This window comes from Psammomys obesus, unplaced genomic scaffold (assembly GCF_907164565.1).
Source record: "Psammomys obesus unplaced genomic scaffold, mPsaObe1.curated_primary_1811, whole genome shotgun sequence".
In the NCBI taxonomy this organism is placed as follows: Eukaryota; Metazoa; Chordata; class Mammalia; order Rodentia; family Muridae; genus Psammomys; species Psammomys obesus.
Window position 1 is genome coordinate 40,371,900 of NW_026592118.1, and position 18,973 is coordinate 40,390,872.

The 18,973-nt window shown below is 37.7% G+C and overlaps 1 protein-coding gene and 1 pseudogene across 3 annotated transcripts in view; both read left to right on the top strand.

The window, feature by feature from the left end:
* Nucleotides 1–18,973, top strand: part of Foxp2 (forkhead box P2) — a 571,048-nt gene that overhangs the window by 480,968 nt on the left and 71,107 nt on the right. Inside the window, exon 1 of one of the 3 annotated variants that reach the window (XM_055612682.1) lies at nt 16,849–16,942. The exons of the other annotated variants lie outside the window; for them this stretch is intronic. The gene's annotated coding sequence lies outside the window, so the exon portion shown is untranslated. Of the gene's footprint in view, nt 1–16,848; nt 16,943–18,973 lie in introns of those variants that run through there. 3 annotated transcript variants of the gene reach the window in all.
* Nucleotides 3,871–3,966, top strand: LOC129681122 (U6 spliceosomal RNA; annotated as a pseudogene).

The window sequence follows — 18,973 nt, forward strand, 5'->3', positions numbered from 1 at the left end:
AGTGAATCTGGGTTCGACTGCAATACGCTGCCTCAAAGAAGTATAATGTGGAAAAGTGACCAGCGAAGATCTCTAACATTGATCTGCGGGCCCTACCTGTACATGAAGACATGTTTACTAACACACACATGCATAGAACACACATACATACTCACCACATTCACATATACATATGAAAAGTAAAAAATAGAAAATCAACACACAAGTTAATCAGTGCCAAAAGGAGACACTGCCCCAACCATAGAGATGACATTCTTTGGCTTCTACTGTGAGTACTTTCGTGATCAAGATTCCCTAAGGAAAATAGATGGCTAGTTCTATCTTCAATCCGTTTTACGTACCAAGGGAATGCAGACCAGACCAGGTTGCTTGACTGAGACATCTCATAATTTTTTCAATTCAAAGGTGCATGTACTGTCATGCTTTAAAGGACAATGACCCCCCCCCCATAGGCTCACAGAGTGAAATACTTGGTTCCAAACTGTTGGAACTTGTTTGGAAAGGATTAGGATGTGAAGCTGTTTTGGAGGAGATGTGGTCCTTGTGGTGGGCTCTGAGGTTTTAAGAACCCACACTTTTTCCCAGTTGTTTGTTTTTGCCTCATAGTTGTTCTCAAGGTGTGATCTATCAGCTCCTACTCCAGGCCATGCCTGCCTACATGTTGCTCTGATCCTGCCATGATGATGGTCTCTAAACCTCTGAAACTGTAAGCCCCAAATAAATGCTTTCTCTTATAAGTGCCTTTGGTCATCATGTCTTAACACTAATAGGAAAGTAACTAAGATTCATACTTTATATTTAGATATATAAAAGTGAGGAAACAACAGGTTTTTTCCCACACAGGCACTATTATTAAATCAGTGCTGTGTCTTATAATGGATACAACCTCATCAGTGAGGAGTTGTGATTTCCATTATGTTAGGGAGACTTTCAATTTTGCTCAACTGGGAGAGGAAAAAGTGGACTTTCTCTTCATTTCACACTTTGATATTTTTTCTTCATATTATTAAGGTTCAACCTATTTTGAGTTCTTATTTCTTTTTTTTTTTTTTCTTTTTAGTTACATTTTGTTAACTCTGTGTCCCAGCTGTATCCCGCTCCCTCATTCCCTCCCCAACCCCACACTCCCTCCCTGGTCTCCTCCCTGCCCCTTTCCAAGTCCACTGATAGGGGAGGACCTCCTCCCCTTTCATTTGACCCTGTTTTATCAGGTATCTTCAGGGCTGGCTGCAAAGTCCTCCTCTGTGGCCTAACAGACTGCTCCTCCCCTGGGGGGAGGAGGGGGTCAAACAGCCTGCCCTTGAGATCCTGTTAGAAATAGTCCGTGTTCCCCTTACTTTGGAAAACTACTTGGTTACTGAGCTACCACGGGCCACATCTGAGCAGAAGTTCTAGGTTATATCTATAGATGGTCCTTGGTTGAGTGTCAGTCTCAGAAAAGACCCTGTGCCCAGATATATTTGGTCCTTGTAGAGCTCCTATCCTTTCCATATCATACTAATTTCCCTTCTTTCATATGATTGAGTTCTTATTTCTTAATGGCACTTGTCTATTCAAAAATAAACATTTATAATTTTGGCTTAATTATGAAAAAAAGCATAAAAAGTAGATTTTCAAGTGCGTAGCTCAGTAGAGTTAGATCTATCCCCATTGTGTTGCAATCAGTCTCCAGAATGCTTTCATGTTGTAAAATCAAAATTCTGAATTCCATATGTAATGCCAAAGGTTTATGGAATAAAACTATACAAAATTGTATTAGATAGAATCCTATACATGTAAATTTTTACAAGTGGATGCACTCCTGTATCCAGGCTATCCCTTCCAGGACCTATCATCGGTAGTTCTCAGGTTGACCTTTTCTAGGAATATTAAGTTCAGGTTTACTCCCACAGACTGTAGCTTCTTTTAAATGTTTCACATATGTAATCACTTTTTTCTTTTTATCTTTTTCTTTTCTTTTCTTTTTTTTTTTTTTTTGAGACAGGGTTTTTCTGTGTAGCCCTGGCTATCCTGGAAATAGTCTGTTGACCAGGTTGTCCTTGAACTCACAGAGATCCCTCTGCCTCCAGTGTCGAAATTAAAGGCACCACCACCCCGCTCTTTTCACTCTTTTTATAAAAAGGGTTTAATTCATAATTCAGTTACAGTTAATGATAATTTTGCTTTAGATATAAAGCTTCAACTTTCCACTAATGATTCAATTTTTTAATTTAAAGGGTTTTGTTTTGTTTTGTTTTGTTTTAGGATTTTGGTCATATTCAAAAATTTTCCAGGATTCTAGACTATTGAATCCAATTAATGCTGCTTATATGTGTGTGAATACTGACAGTCTACCAGGAGCTACACTCCAAACTTCTTGCTGCCTTTGCTATTATTATCCTTGTCTCATTTTAGCATCTATACTTGCAATGCTTTAATAAGTACATGTCAGTTTAATAGCCATCTTTGTCTGTCTTGCCCTCATGGGGAACACTGTATATTCCTTCATTAACTATAATGTTTGCTATGAGTTTCTATAGATGCTTTATCATATTAAAAGAAGTCCATATTCCTGATTTGCCAAGGGTTTTTATCCAGAAGTGTTGAATTATATCAGTATTCCTGCGTACATTGTGATAATCCTATAATCTTTCTCTTTATTAACTTACTGTAGTGAGTCTTATTATTAATTTGGGATGTTAAAGTAACTGTAAAGAGGAATACATACTAGCATTGTTTGTTAAATTGAAGAAATTACTTCTCCAGTCAGCTGGGCCTAGAGATCTTTTATGAGAAACTTTCTAACTCAATTTTGTTAATACATATGGGACCTTTTGGATTTTCTACTACTTTTAAAAAAGTATTTTTCAGGACTTTGACCAATTTATCTCATATTAAAGTCACTGACATTAATTTTCATAACATCTTTATGTTTTAATATCTGTGCTATCACTAGTGGCTTTTTATTTTCAGTTCTAATACTGGTTATTTCATTTTTTAACTTTTGTTAATTACACTTTAGTCATTTTGTATTCCCCCCATAAGCTCCCCCTCCTCCCCTTCTAATCCCACCTTCCATCCCCCTTCTTCATACATGCCCCTCCCCAAGTCCACTGATAGGGGAGGTCCCCCTCTCCTTCCTTCTGATCTTAGTCTATCAGATGGTTATTTCATTTTTATAAAGTCAATATTGACAAAATTATAGAAATTCTTTTTCGAAAGTATCTTTTACTTTTTTCTACATTTTTTTAAAAACCATGGACATATATTTAAAATAATATATATTTTTAACAGAACCATTTTAGGTGTACAGAGGAAAAACTAAAACAGGCTGAAAGTAACAATCTAGATATATGCCTTTTTGGCTTCCTAATTCATTTTTGTGTTAACTTCTTGCTCTGGTGTGATATATTTGTTACAGCTGATGAACCAATATTAATACATTATTATTAACTAAAGCCTGAAGGGTGTATTAGGATTTGTGCAGTTTCTTACAGTTCTTTGCATTTTGACAAATTTTTAATGTCATGTATTCATTATAATATGAAATGTAGCAGAAACTGAAACATCTCCTGTTTTCCATATTTACCCACCCTATTCTATGCAACCCTGAGAAGCTAGTGATCTTTTCAACACAGCAATTGTTCCATCTCTTCTAGAATGCCATATGTTAAAATCATACACTGTGGCCTTTTCAGCATGACTTATTTTCCTTAAAAAAAAAAAATGCCTTTGGGGTTTCTGTGTCTCTCTTTTCATGGCATAATAGTTATTTCTTTTCTATTTTTTTATTTTTATAATCTATTCACTTCACATCCTGATTGTAGCCCCCTTCCTCATCTTCTCCTGATCCCTCACTCCCTTCCTCTTCTCCCTATTCCCCTCAACTATTTCTCAGAAAGAGACATATACTAAAATTGGAATGAGACAGAGAAGGTTAGCATGTCCACTGCACAAGGATGATAGGTATATATTTTCTTTGTTTTTTCTTCTGAAAAAAAAGTCCCATTGTATGTATATGCCAGAGTCCATCTTCTCACTTATTGCAGGACACCCTGATTGCGTTTAAGTTCACTAATTATTAATAAAGCTGCCATAAGCACGGCAGGCAGACCACCGTGTTGACGCACACCTTTGACCTTTCTGAGTAAGTGTATGATGACATGATTGATGATTTATGGGATAAGAAAATGTTTAACTTTATTAGAAACCTTTAAACTGGCTTTATACAGGCTTTATATATTATTATATAATAATGTGTATTATTACGCGTTCCTGTGAGCAATGAATGAGAGTGAGAAAACCTTCTAACATTTGGTGCTTCCATGTTTTGGACTTTAGCCATTATGACGGTGTGAACTGGTATATGGTTTTACTCTTTTACTCATTAACATGCCATACAATGAATGGCACATGTTGTATGAATGTTGATGTATTTAGTTGCTGCCTGTTTACTCTCTTTTGCCCAGTATCTCTTCACATACTTTTCTGTTTATTTTTTTGCTGTTATTATGTGCAACAGTTCTATATTTGGGGATACAAACATTACCAGAAATGTGATTTAGAGTTATTTTATCCTAGACTGTCTTGACCGCTCACTATTTTGCGTGTATCTCAAAAGAAAGAAGTTTTGCTTCAATGAACTTTAAGTTGCTAATTCTTTCATTCACAGATCATCATTTTTGTGTAGAATTTAAAAAGCTGATGTCATCACTACAGATCAGCTACACTTATTGTCTCTTGTTATTTTATAGAAGCTATATTGTTTTCTGTTTTGCATTATGCCACAAATCTGGATTTTATATTTTCAGCCTCATTAATTCCCATTGTTAAACTTAGTATTTTCATCTTTTTTTAAATTCAGATTTGCAGTTCTTTTTGTTTTGTTTTATCTATTAAAAAGGACTATTAACTCACTGATTTTATATTCTCCATTCCTAATATGTATGAGTAAGCTTTAAGCACAGTGTTTGCTCTACCAACATGGCCAGATCTATTTTTTTTAATCTATTTTAGTCTAACACTTATTCACTTGAAGATGCCTTTCGAATTTTATTATGACTTCCTTTTTTAACTCGTGCATTATTTTGTATTATTGTATTTTTCCTGTTCCTGTCTTTGTCTTCATATAGCTATGTACCCCAGGCTAGCCTCAAACTCTTTTTTAAAAAAATTATTCATTCACTTTACATCCCAATCATAGCCTCTCCCTCCTCTCCTCCTACTCCACCGTCCTCCCTATTCCCCTATCCTACTCCTCAAAAAAGAGGAACCTCCTCACCAGTCCCCCATCAGCACATAAGTCACACCAGAATTGAGTGTATTCTCTACCCCTGTGGCCCGAAGAGGTAGGCCCACCAGGGGAAGTGATCAAAAAGCAGGCAACAGAGTCCATGTCAGCTACAGACCCCCGCTCCACTTACTAGGGCACCTACACGAAGTTGGCGCTGCCCATCAGCTACATCTGTGTAAGGAGCCTAGGTCTCATCCATGCATGGTCCTTGGTTGGTGCTTCAGTCTCCACAAGTCCCTCTGTGGCCTCAAACTCTTGATCTGTATACCTAAGTCCCTTGTATGCTGGGATTATGGGCCAATGCTACCATACCCAGTTTGGAATTTCTTAAATTAGCATTTATTGCCAATTAATCTTACATTGATTAGAAAACACCAGTAATTTTAAGGCTTCAAAGTTTCTTGAAGCATGTACCCTAGATATGGTGCATTATGATAGTCTTAGATAAAACAGAAAAATGTAAATGTTGCCTTTATTTTGTATAATATTATATATATGTGCGTATACATGTGTGTAATAACTACATTTTTTATTTGCCTGCTTGTGCAAAGTACTGAGTGAGGTTTTAAAAACCCGTCTGTCTTCTCTTCATTTCTCCAAGAATTTGTAATTGTAATCATGCGCCACCTACGACATTTTGTTCAACGTTGAGCTCCATACATGATGGTGAAGTTATTGGAGTATAGGAGCTAAAAATTCCTACTGTCGAGTCATTCCATGGCTGTTACAGCATAACACAACATTCTCCTGACCCGTGTGTACTGTTGTTCGTGTAAAGAAATGCAATGTACCTCTAGTTGTATGAGAGTACAGCACATACAACTGTGTACAATGCACACTTAGCAATGAAAACAAACCACTGTTGCTAACTTTTTGTGATTTTTAGAATGACTCCTCCTTAAATCTAATCTATCTATCTATATATATAGTTTTGTGAGACAGGGTTTCTCTGTGTAGCCTTGGCTATCCTGGACTCACTTTGTAGACCACGCTGTCCTTGAAGTCACAGTGATCCACTTGCCTCTGCCTCCCCGAGTGCTGGTATTACAGGCATGCACCATGGTGCCTGGCAAATAAATTTACTATTAAGCGACAAGCTGTATTATGTACAGAGTAATCTTCTACGTCTCATGCTTACCTCATTTCTTGGCATATCAGGCCTCATCAGGACTGGCTGCATTGTCTTCCTCTTTGACCTGGTAAGACTGTTCCCCCATCAGGGGGAGGTAATCAAAGAGCTAGCCACTGAGTTCATGTCAAAGACAGTCCCTGTTCCCCTTACTAGGAACCCAGTTGGAAAATGAGCTGCCATTGGCTACATCTGTACAGGGGTTCTACGTTATCTCCATGCATGGTGCTTGGTTGGAGTATCAGTCTCAGAAATGACCTCTTTGCCCAGATTTTTTTGTTCTTTTGGTCTCCGTGTGGAGCTGCTGTCTTCTCCAGGTCTTTCTGTCTCCTCCTTCTTTGATAAGATTCCCTGCACTCTGCCTAAAATTTGGCTATGAGTCTCAGCATCTGCTTTGATATCCTGCTGGGCAGTCTTTCAGAGGCCCTCTGTGGTAGGCTCCTGTCCTGTTCCCTGTTTTCTCCCTCTTCTGATGTCCATCCCATTTGCCTTTCTGAGTGAAGATTTATCATCTTACCCAGGGTCCTCCTTGCTTAGCTTCTTTAGATGCACAGATTTTTGTTTGATTATCCTATATTATATGTCTAATATCCACTTATAAGTGAGTATATACCCTGTGTGTCTTTCTGCTTCTGTGATACCTCACTCAGGATGATCTTTTCTAGTTCCCACCATTTGCCTGAAAATTTCATGATTTCTTTGTTTTTAATTGCTGAGTAGTATTTCTTTGTGTAAATTTCTGAATCTCTTCTCAGCTGAAGTACATCTGGTGTGTTTCCAAATTCTGGCTATTATGAATAAAGCCGCTATGAACATGGTTGAGCAAATGTCCTTGTGTATATTTGAACATATTTTGGATATATGCCTAGGAGTGATATAGCTAGATCTTGATGTAGCACTATACCTAATTGTCCGAGAAAGCGTCAGATTGATTTCCAAAGTGGTTGTACAAGTTTACATTTCCACCAGCAATGGAAGAGGATTTCCCTTTCTCCACATCCTCTCCAGCATGTGTTGTCACTTTTGCTGAAGGATCTCCTAATTTGGGCCTATTTTAATATTATCTCTTATTAAAGATTGTTATAAATTTGAGGTTATCCTGTGCTACACAGAGAGATGTGAACCAGTATACATTACAGAATGAGAGATTCAGTATTTTTTTTAATTACACCAAACTATAGAATATGAGATCAGAAAGGTAAGGCTCAATCCAAAGACAACACACTTATATTTTTTTAACTCATTTCAAAACTTTACGCAGTGCTTTAAAAACATAAGAAAAAGAGTTTCTATAATTATTGACCATTTTTAAAGCTCTCAAGAGCTGGGGAGACAACGTGGTGGGTAAAATACCTATTTCACAGTCATGAAGACCTGACTTCACATCCTCAGAAAACATTAAATTTAGGCCGGCAAAGTGGCTCATGTCTGTAACCTAAGAGCTATCAAGCTGAGGCAAGACATACTGCGGACTGGTGGCCACTCAGTATCGTATAAATGGGTGAGGCCCTTAAGGTGAGGCCTGTCTCAAAACATAGACGGTGATACACACACACACACACACACACACACACACACACACACACACACCTGCAAATAGGATATAACTGCACACATACACATGCAAAAGGGAATTTCATGTAAGGTAATGAACTCTATAGGATCTTCTTTATAGGTCTTTTCGGTCATTGGTAGGAACATGATGAGATGTGTATTGGGGCAAGATGTTTCCGGCAACAGTAAGAAGGACTGATGGGAGATGCAGTTTATTAGAGCAAGTGTAACAGTAGTTCACATGAAAAATGGTGAAGCACGGGTACCAAAGTGTGAAGGGTGTGAATGGCGACAGGGAGTGTGACTGGAGAGACACTGTGGAAGTGCCCTGATACTAGTTACTGACTGATTGAACACAGAATTGCATCTGAAGAAAGAATAAAAATGTACCCTGGGATACTGAGTTTGGCTGGACGATAAGAGTGTCCTCCTTAAAGAGACAGACTCCACGTAGCAGACACTTTGCTGGGAGCAGGAAGAATGGGAGGGTGCTTGGTGGCATGTCTGTGTACAGCTTACAGCAGTATTCTCAGTCTTAAAGGCAGAGAAGTAGACACAGAAGGACCAGTAGTAAGCCAAGGCTAACTCACAAACTAGATACGATTTCAAACAAAAAATATTCAGGCTTGTAAGATCAACAAAATCTGAAACATTTTGTAATCAGAGATAATCAGAGATTATCTGATATACTCTGGAGCCTCAGATCTTTCATCCTCAGCCATCTCTTCTCCTCCCCTTGCGTCCTTCTTTCTCATTTTCAGCTATTGTAGATAAGGTGTGACCCTTCAGTGCAGTGGATCTCAACCTTCCCAATGCTGCGACCCTTTAATTCAGTTCCTCCTGTTGTGGTGACCCGCCCGACCATAAAATTACTCCATTGCTACTTCATAACTGTACTTTTGCTACTGTTAGGAATCGTAAATATCTGATAGGCAGGATATCTGCTATGTAACAAAGGAGGCACAATCCGCAGGCTGAGAACCACTGCTTTAATGAAGGCAAGCAAGGAAGTCGTCATGTCCCTGCCTCTGCCTCAGTCTCCTGAATATTTGAAATACACAAACATGCTACCATGCCCATTTCTGTGGTTTCCCATAACATGGTAATGATGATGATGGTGGTGATGATGATAAAACTCACTCAGATTATAACATGTATTTGACTGGTGTTTGAAGACATGTGAGTTGTAAATCCCTTCATCGTTACTTCATTTCTCTACACATGTCAGAAATAGAAAGCTAATTAGGAAAAAGAACAGAATGTGCTAGACAGCTTGCCTTTTAGTAGTGTACAGAGTTGTGTTCTGTGAAGGGTATCTTCACAGACACCTATTGAGATTAGGGTTAGGATTAGAGGATCTTGGTAACAGAATCCATACAGGGTTTGGTTTTCTGTTCTATAGCAACAAAAATAAGAGCAAAGCTGATACTGAGCACTGACAGAGCGCCAACTACTTTACCTAAGCCCTGCAGACGCTTTATCACATTAATGGCTCAGTTAGTGACGCGTTATGTTAAAACACCCAGTTTACTTACAAGTAGTCTAAAGCAGAGAATTTATACAGTATGGTTACATTAGCCTGCTTGAGTAGTACTCAAACCCGGTCTGAGGGAAGACCCATTACTAAAAAAGAAGTTGGGAAAATGTAGTGCAGAGGCAATATTCCTCCAACTGAAAACAGGCATCCATCCCACAAAACCCTGCATTCTCTCATCCAACATAAATTTAAAATATCTGACACTTACAATACAAGAAAGCAAAAAGTATAAAAAACAGCATTTGATATAATCAGAACATTGTGATTTCATGAAAAAAAGGTAAAGCTCATAAATGGATATAATATACCATATTAATATTATTTTTTAAGACTCCCAGCTTAAAAAGAGATACAGGCATTTAGTTAGAAGAATTTTTCAATGGAATAGTAAGAATGTTTACATGTGTAACAGGCGACAATAAGTATGTGGGAATAGAGATTTTATAATGTGAATGTATACCCTGCAAAATTAAGTAGCCCTCAAGTGAGCTAAGCCTTAGTTTATTGTGTTTTTTCTATGCTGTTATTGCTGTTTCAATGCTAACGGTTTTGTGAAGAGAAATTGTGAGACAGGAGCATAGAAATACTGTGACGAAGTCATAGGAATATGTTTGTGGTTTTGTAGTGAGCTTGTTGGGAGCAACAATATAGCTGCTATGCTCTAAACAAGTGTTTGTGAATATTATGTGTGGAATGGGCATCTAGGCACTGTGCCTTGTTGGTAACATAAGGAATTTGTTATCCATTATTTTTGATTTGTCAAAAGAAATTTCTATGGGGATACTTAGTATAATTTATTTAGTCTGATTGTAACTCTATTCATTCTCACTATGGAATTTGGGAATCTAGCATGCTAAAAAATCTTGTAATAAAGACAGTGTGCATAGAAGGTTTTCAGAAGAAACTATCAAGATGTTCTTTTTTTCATAATCATCATCTCCTATACCGACATTAAGCAAACTGATAGTATAAAGCCTTTTTCTTTTTCTTATTTTTTATGGTTGATATGAGGTATTTGTTTTCAAAATTAGTATTGACTTTTTATTGATTTATTATTTATTATAATTTATTCACTTTGTATCCCAGCTGTAGTCCCCTTCCTTATTCCCTCCCCATCCCACCTTCCCTCCCTTTTCTCCCCCTATGCCCCTCCCCTACTCTGCTGACAGGGGAGGTCCTCCTCCCCTTTCATCTGACCCTAGCCTATCAGATCTCATCAGGATTGGCTGCATCCTCTTCTTCTGTGGCCTGGCAAGGCTGCCCCTCCCCCGCTGGGGGGGGAGGTGATAAAAATATTTAATATTTCCTTTTGAATGCTTTTCAATTATTTTCTTCACCTTAAAAGAGCTTTGGGGTGGTTTCTTTCCATCCATTATCTCCAGCCAACCTTGACCTAGAGTTTAGTTGGAAGTTGCATTTCTCTTTTCTTTTTCAAGAGAAACACCTCTATAGTAGGACTCAGTAGTAACTATATCACAATAGTTGCATCCATCAAAATCTTGGGTTACTGCAGTAATAACACATATCTACCATATAACCCACCTATGAACAAGTATGGTTGCATTCCTGGTAAAATTAGGCAGATAAAAGGAGAAAGAGGAGATGAGGCACAGAAAGATGGACAAGGGGGTAGACACTGAAAAAGAAGGAATAGGAAATGGAATAAGAATGAAATGTAAATTAAATTCATTATGCAAAATACTATCCTTCAGGGATCCATTAAAAGATCTTCATATGAACAAAACAGAGTAGCAGAGGTGTTTTAATTCCTCATGATGGAGTCTCGCATAGTTTACCCCACCATGCTTGGTTCCTTTCAGTTGCACATGGAAGAATAAGATGGCCCCTCAAAGCAAAGGGTTTGCTATCCTGTATCTGATCTTAAGACTCAAAGAGGTGGAGTCCAAAGGCATCTCATCTGTTACCCAAGGCCAAGTGTGTAGGAGAGCAGTGTAGATCGAGGTTCCTGAACTGACCCAGAAAGAATGAATCCTTCTGGGATTCTTACTGCTCTAATAAAGACCTTTGTCTTTCTGCATATCATGTCTTGGATACAAAAGTTACAGAGAGACAAATTTGCAGGTTTTGATACTTCATGAGGTACATGTTAGAAATAAATTCATTGGCTTTTTATAGGAACAAATGAATGAACAGATAGATAGATTCAGAAACAACTTCCAGAAGAAAGTTAAGAATGTTGAAAGAGTGCCACTCACCTTTACAGAGAACTGTGATGTAATGTCATTAGCCTGAGTAAAATATTGCAGTTGTCACATGAAAATAGAGCAACTGAATCTCACTTAAATATTTTCATGTTGCTAAAACCGTGGGCTAGTGATTGTCTCCTACCTTCAAGTTTTGTCAGATGTGTAGGATAATAGTGTTTATCCTGCTTTTGATACCCAAAGAATAAAACCTCACGAGGGTGTGAATTATATTCCCACCCTTGTCATGAAGATATCTGGTACAGTCTCTCTAATTCTTATCTTTTTATTTCAAATCTGACTCTCTGCTTATTAATATTCTATTCCCACATATTTCACTGAAAACTCTCACCAGCCTGACAGAAATCCTTTTAGATAATGCCATGTTACTAGGGTCACACCTAATTTACTTTTATATCATTATCTTGGTAATTATGCTTAGAAAATTTTTATAAGAATTTAAAACTTCTGAGAAGAATATAATCTTTGAATTATATTTTTAGAAAATATTTTAGTTTAACAGTTGTGAATCATTGTCATATGAATGTACCTTCATATCCATATCTACACTAATTTTTAATTACTTTTAACTAATAATATAGATACATGGTCTAAAATTAAGAGACACAAAAAGAAAAACCTGGTCCCACAGTTTCCTGCCCCAAAGATAACCAATATAAATTCTTTGTGTGTTCTTCATGTGTTTAAGGTTTCACAAAAGATACAGATTCTAGCATAAGGTAGATGGATAGATAGTAGCTATATAGATAGATAACTGATGATATATATTGCACAAGTGATACTTTTTTTACATATGTTTTGGATAAATATTCATGTTTGGGAAATCAAGTCTGATAAACCAGTAAAATCCTCATTAGCTTTTGAGACTTGATCACATTCTCCAGATGGAAGAATTTAACCAGTGTCCTACTGTTTATTACAGTGGTCCTCAACCTTCCTAATGCCGTGACCCTTTAACCCAGTTTCGCATGTTGTGGTGACCCCTCAAGCATAAAATTATTTGCATTGCTATTTCATGAATGTAGTTTTGCTACTGTTATAAATTATAATGTAAAAATCTGTGTTTTCTGATGGTGTTTCAACCCCTGGGAAAGACTCATTTGACCCGCAAGGGACTGCCAACCACGGGTTGAGAACCCTTTGTTTACCACCTGTTGTGTTGTATTGTTCCCAACAAAAATCACTAAGTGACTAGCCGCAAGCAGATACCATCTGACACACCTGCAGCTATAATTAGGGATGAGGTTTTGAAAATGACGTTTATAGTTAAGTGTAACTTTACTTTGGGTGCTTTCCAAATATCCTCTATAGATTCATGTTACTTTGTGATTCCATCACTTAATGTCTACGAAGACAAATTCTCCAAATTTTTGTTACCAACAGTCTCATCTTTCCAAGTTAGATAAGCTTATCAGATTATTTTAAGTTTGTTTTTGTTATTAGTGTTTTAATCTATTTCATATGAAAAAAAAAAAAAAGACACTTCCAGAAACTGATTTTTTACTTTGTCCATTTGTGAGTATGGCTGCTGGATTGTTTGCTGCACTTCTTGCTGATATGTTTTTACAAAGTTTGTGTATGGTGAATTGCAAATATCCCTTGAATTTATCTTTGATGTTTAGCCACTATTTTTAATGAATTTTCTTTATTTTAATTGGTTGTTTGGGTTTCATACAATGTACTTTGATCATACACCCCAACTCTTTCCAGAATTATCCCCTCCCCTATCCTCCCAACTTTGTGTCCTATTGTTTATTTTTTAATCCTTTAAAACCGACTTGAGCTGCCCAAATATTCATAGATACATAGTATTCCATTGGAACATGGTCAACATATGAGCAGCCACTCTCATAGAATAAACTGGGTTTTTTTTTTTCCCCCTCAGTAGATAACCACAGCTCCATGGTAGGGTTGTGTACCCAAAACCTCTCTCCATGATGCAATTTTGTCTGGCTTGGGCTTCTGTAGCTGTTGTACATGCTGTCTCAACCACTGTGAGTTCATATGTGTCGCTGCCTTCCTGGTTTTGTTTTTTTTTTTTTTTTTTTTGTTGTTGTTGTAGTTATCTACTGCCTCTGTCTCTTACATTCTCTTTGCTCCCAATTCCTCCACGATCCAGACCCTTGTGTGTGCATGGCCGAATGTTTTATTTATAGCCAACCATTCTACAGCTGACCATACTTATTCTCTATCCCTTGGCCAGGTGTGGAACTCTGTATCATCATCAGTAGATAGAAGCAAATAGATGCTTCTCTGATGAGAACTAAGAGACACATTGAAATGTGGTATAATGATGTCTAAAAAATAAAATTACTACTACTGTTTAGTAATATAATGGCAGTACACATTTTACTTGGGGCTTATGACATGTCTAACCACACGTTCTTAGCCCAGTAATGATGTGAGATTTTTCACCTTGCAGAGCTGGTCATAAACCCAACCAGAAGGTATTTCGCTACCCCCGTGATTTTCATGTCACTATTGCACCGCCAGACGGGTCTTACCAAGTGAGCCATAATTGTAACTCACGGGGTTCATAGCCGGGCACAACTGATGTTTTCGTTTCCTCTCTGGTGGTGTGAAGAACATCTTAAAGTACTATGAAAGCCAGCCAATAAGGATCAAACATCTAGGACCGTCACATCTCGATTTTGCCATGCCCTTTGACCCAAGAGTGTGGTGTCTTCAGTAACTGGGTTTTTGTGGTTTTAATGCTCATATTTTAAAAATATAGTTGATTATATTGATATTTTCCTCTATGGTTTCTGGGTTTATGTTTTTTATTTGGATGTTCCTATTGGCTCTATTATTATCAAATATAAAATTTATTATTTCCTGTAGATTATTATTTTTATTTTTCAGATTCAAGCCTTTAGATTTACATTATAGTCTAATCAGTAAATGAAGGTAACACAAGTTTTCATGTGCACATATATCAGTCAAATAAAAGAAATAATAGAAGACAATTATCATCATTAGCGGCTACACGCAAAAGTAAAGTACTTGTGAATAAAGAATTGCTTCCATTACTCACATCCCAGTAACATTTCACTCACTACTAGTTTGTTTAGATCAGAAGAGAAATGTACTGGCAGAGGAATGGCCATGCCTTTTAGAAAACTAAAGCTCTCAGGTTGCATATTCCTCTTAATTCAGAATCTATCCCTGTTCGCTCTGATCATAACCTTCTTCATGGAAAGAAAGGTTTTTTTTCTCTATTACTACAAGCTTTCTTCCTCATCCAACGTGACCTCAGACCTGTCTTAGCCAGTTTTCTATTGCTGCAAAGAGACACTATGACCATGGCAACTCTTATAAAAAAGAAAAGCATTTAATTGGAGCTTGCATACAGTTTCAGAGGTTAGTCCATTATCATCATAGTAGTGGGAAGCCTGGCGGCACAGAGGCAGGCATGGTGCTTGAATAGTTGAGTTCTACATCCAGATCTGAAGGCAGCAGGAAAAGAGAGCCACTGGGCCTGGCTTGGGCTTCTGATATCCCCAGATCCACCCCCAATGACACAGTTTCACCAACAGAAAACACACAAAACAAAACAACAACAACAAAAAAGCACCCACTCCAACAAGGCTACATAGCTCCTAATCCTTTCAAATAGTGTCACTCCCTAAATATTCAAATGTATGAACCTGTGGGGGCCATTCTTATTCAAACCAGCACATGACCCAATTGTCACCTTCAACTTTGCATTGACCAAGACCAAATATATATATATATATATATATATATATATATATATATATAAAATCTCATTTTCCTAATTTCCTGGCTTGGCTTGAATGTCTTGCCCATTATCTATCTATCTATCTATCTATCTATCTATCTTTCTTTCTTTCTTTCTTTCTCTCTCTCTCTCTTCCTTCTTTCCTTCCTTCCTTCCTTCCTTCCTTCCTTCCTTCCTTCCTTTCTTTCTTTCTTTCTTTCTTTCTTTCTTTCTTTCTTTCTTTCTTTCATTTTTAATTAAAAGAGAAAAACATCATTTTCTGCCTTCACTTTACCTTAGCTCCACACATTCTTTTTTGTTTGTTTATTATTTATTACAATTAATTCACTTTGTATCCTGGCTGTAGCCCCCCTCCCTCCTCTCCTCCCAGTCTCCCCTCCTGCTTTTCACCCTATTCTCCTCACCAAGTCCACTGATAGGGGGTGGGGAGGTCCTCCTCCCCTTCCCTCTGACCCTAGCCTATCAAGTCTCATCAGGACTGGTTACATTGTCTTCCTTACTAGGACACCCACTTGGAGACTGAGTCTGTTGACTACATCTGAGCAGGGGATTTAGGTCCTTTCCATGCATGGTCCTTGGTTGGGGCACCAGACTCTGAAACATTTTAAAATCCCACCTTCCTCACTGCTTGGATCTTGTGGGGTTATTATTTCTTTTTACAACACACTTCTGCTGAATTTATCCAAGACAGCCTTCTCTAGGCCTCAATCAACAGCTTTCACTGGGGCCTTCTTTCCTTTTCATAGCACTTTTTACTGTGGCTATTAAGTAATTAGTTGCTTAGTTAGTGAGGTCTCTCTCCTATTAGAATGTAAATTAGGAGCCTTGGCCACAGCAACTCTTTTGAAAAGAAAAGTCTTTAAATGGGGATGGCTTACAGTTTCAGAGATTAGTGAGTTACATTCATGGTGAGAAGCATGATGGCACTCAGGTAGGCATAGTGCTGTAGTAGTTTCAAGTCTTCTTTGCTTCAGGCCAAGGTCAAGTACACTGGAGTCAGACTTTCTGCAATTTGCATTTTTACTCCATGCAACAGCAGGTGTCCCTTTTGCGTTCAGACTCGAGTTTGGTGCCACCTGTCTGAGACCTTTCCCAGCCACACTCCTCCACGTATGTAGAAAATGGGAGTCAATCTTGGCTGTTTCTCAGGCACTGACCGCATCTCACCGGCCCAGAACCTACCAACTAAGGTAGACTAGTTAACTAAATAGTCCTGAGGGGGACATCTGTGGTGGTTTGAATAACAATGGTCTCCATAGACCCTTGTGTTTGAATGCTTGACCCCTAGGAGGTGTGGCCTTGTTGGAGGAAGTGTGTCACTGTAAGGGCAGGCGTTGAGGTTGCAAATGCTCAAGCTACACCCAGTGTGGCTCTCAGTTGCTCCTGGTACCTGCTGATGAAAATGCAGAACTCTCAACTCCTTCTCCAGCACCATGTCTGCCTGCATGCCACCGTGATGATAACGGCCTAATCCTCTGAAACTGTAAGTCAGCCCCAGTGAAATGTTTCCCTTTAAAACAGTCGCTGCGGTCATGGTGTCTCTTCATAGGAACTCTAGCTAAGATGGCTCCTATCACTGGAACCCGAGCCCCATGTATTCAAGGGTGTGCCTACATGCTTGACTGTTTCTCATGGGTTCTGGGAATTGAACTCTCCAGACTTCAACAAATATTTTGTATCGACTTTCTAAACTGGATATTCCTCTTAAATAGCAGAATGTATAAAGGTACTAGCAGAAGACTTGCCAGATAGTGGTTTCATTACAGTTTATTTTGTTTTCCTCTGTTTTATATTCTGAGAGTAAGTCTTTAATAAAAGATTCTCGAACTTGAGTTGTTTTTGTTTTGTTTTGTTGTTTTGAAGATCTTAATACAGAGTAGAAATAGGGTCTCAATATCCCATTTGTGTCCTGTGGCAATTCGTTATATGTAAGCAGTTTCTTGAAAGAGAAGTTTAGCTAGGTAAAGAGGAAAAGAGGGACATATATTATCACACTTAATCCCAAGAGCAGCCCAGTGAAACAGACACACCTACTGTCTGTGGAATAGATCCTCAGAGAAATTAAACAGCTTGACCAACGTGACTAGCAAGCAAGGAAGAGACAGTGTTCAACCTGAATTTTCTGAAACCATGGCCTGATATTTCAGCCAGGCTTTTGTTGCCTTCTGCTTCTTCATTAATGCCTAATATTGCTGTTACTCACACTCATGAGAAGGAATATTTTATTTACATGGTCTTTTTGGCTCTCTGGATCAGTTAATTATGTAAAACAGGAAATGGACGCTTGTAAAAGAAACTATGAATATGAGTTGTATCATCTTCAGTCACCACAAAATATCTGTCTATATAAATGAAAAACAGGAGCAGACATTCAGTGAGGAGTCTGGCATTATTACTTTGATTCCATGTATAAAGAGCAATCGTGTTTAATATGTCTTATGAGGAAAGTAGTTAAATGTGTTTTCATGGTATTGCAACAGTTTATATTGGATTTGAAATGTGTGTCCTGAATCTAAGAACTTAAATCTGTATTAGTATCATATAAAAAGGAATAAAGAAACAGTAATTTATAACAAATAAGTGTCACTGTGAATTGAATATGGTTCTATTTCATAAAATGTTATTGGGCTTTTTTATTTATGAGAATTTATTAGGCTATTGTGGTTTCAAAATTGCAGTAGTGGAATTTGTGTATCCAATTTTTAAAAGAAACTGTATTATCCTTTGGGTCCTATTATACTGTCTCGGTTTCTATTCAGTTAGGTATAATGTCTGAAAGTATGACTAACCTGGCTATCAAAGCACTGGCCAACACTATCAAATATGAGGTATTTTATTCTCTACTTAATAATCTTTCCCTGAAGGATCTCTTCCAAATAACTGATGGTGGCTAGAAAAGTGATATCACTGAATCAGAATGTTTTCTCATTCCATCCCAGTACTACATTCAGTCTAGCAAGAAATAGTTTTGCATGACAGTACACATGTAAATGTCATTGCATATGTCATTTATGCTGTATGGGGTTGTTATGCAAGATTCTCAGTGATCATGTTAGAGAAAACTGTGTTTGATACACTAAATAAAACGTGCTTAGTAAAAATTGCTAGCAATTTTTTCCAGACATATAATGACATGGTAAGAGCACAAAACAAAACTACCAGAAACAAACCATTTCTCAGGCTATAATATCTACAGGACAAGTGATCTAAATTGCTGAGACAAGGGGAGTTCATCACTGCACTGCAAGAGAACTTGAAATATAACCTAAAGGCAAGTGAAATACTAATTCCCAGCTCTGAAATAACAGCAACAAATTTACCTAGAGACAGAAGATGCATGGAAGCAATAAACGAATTATACAAGCCTTACACATGCAATCTGATTATTCTGACCAAAGTGTTAATTGGATCCTAACTGCCAGATCTGATATCGGTGGTCTTCTAGTGGCAAACCTTTCAAAGTGATGAGCTGTAATTCACCGAGCTGCTTGAAGCACTTGTAATTTACTGCATG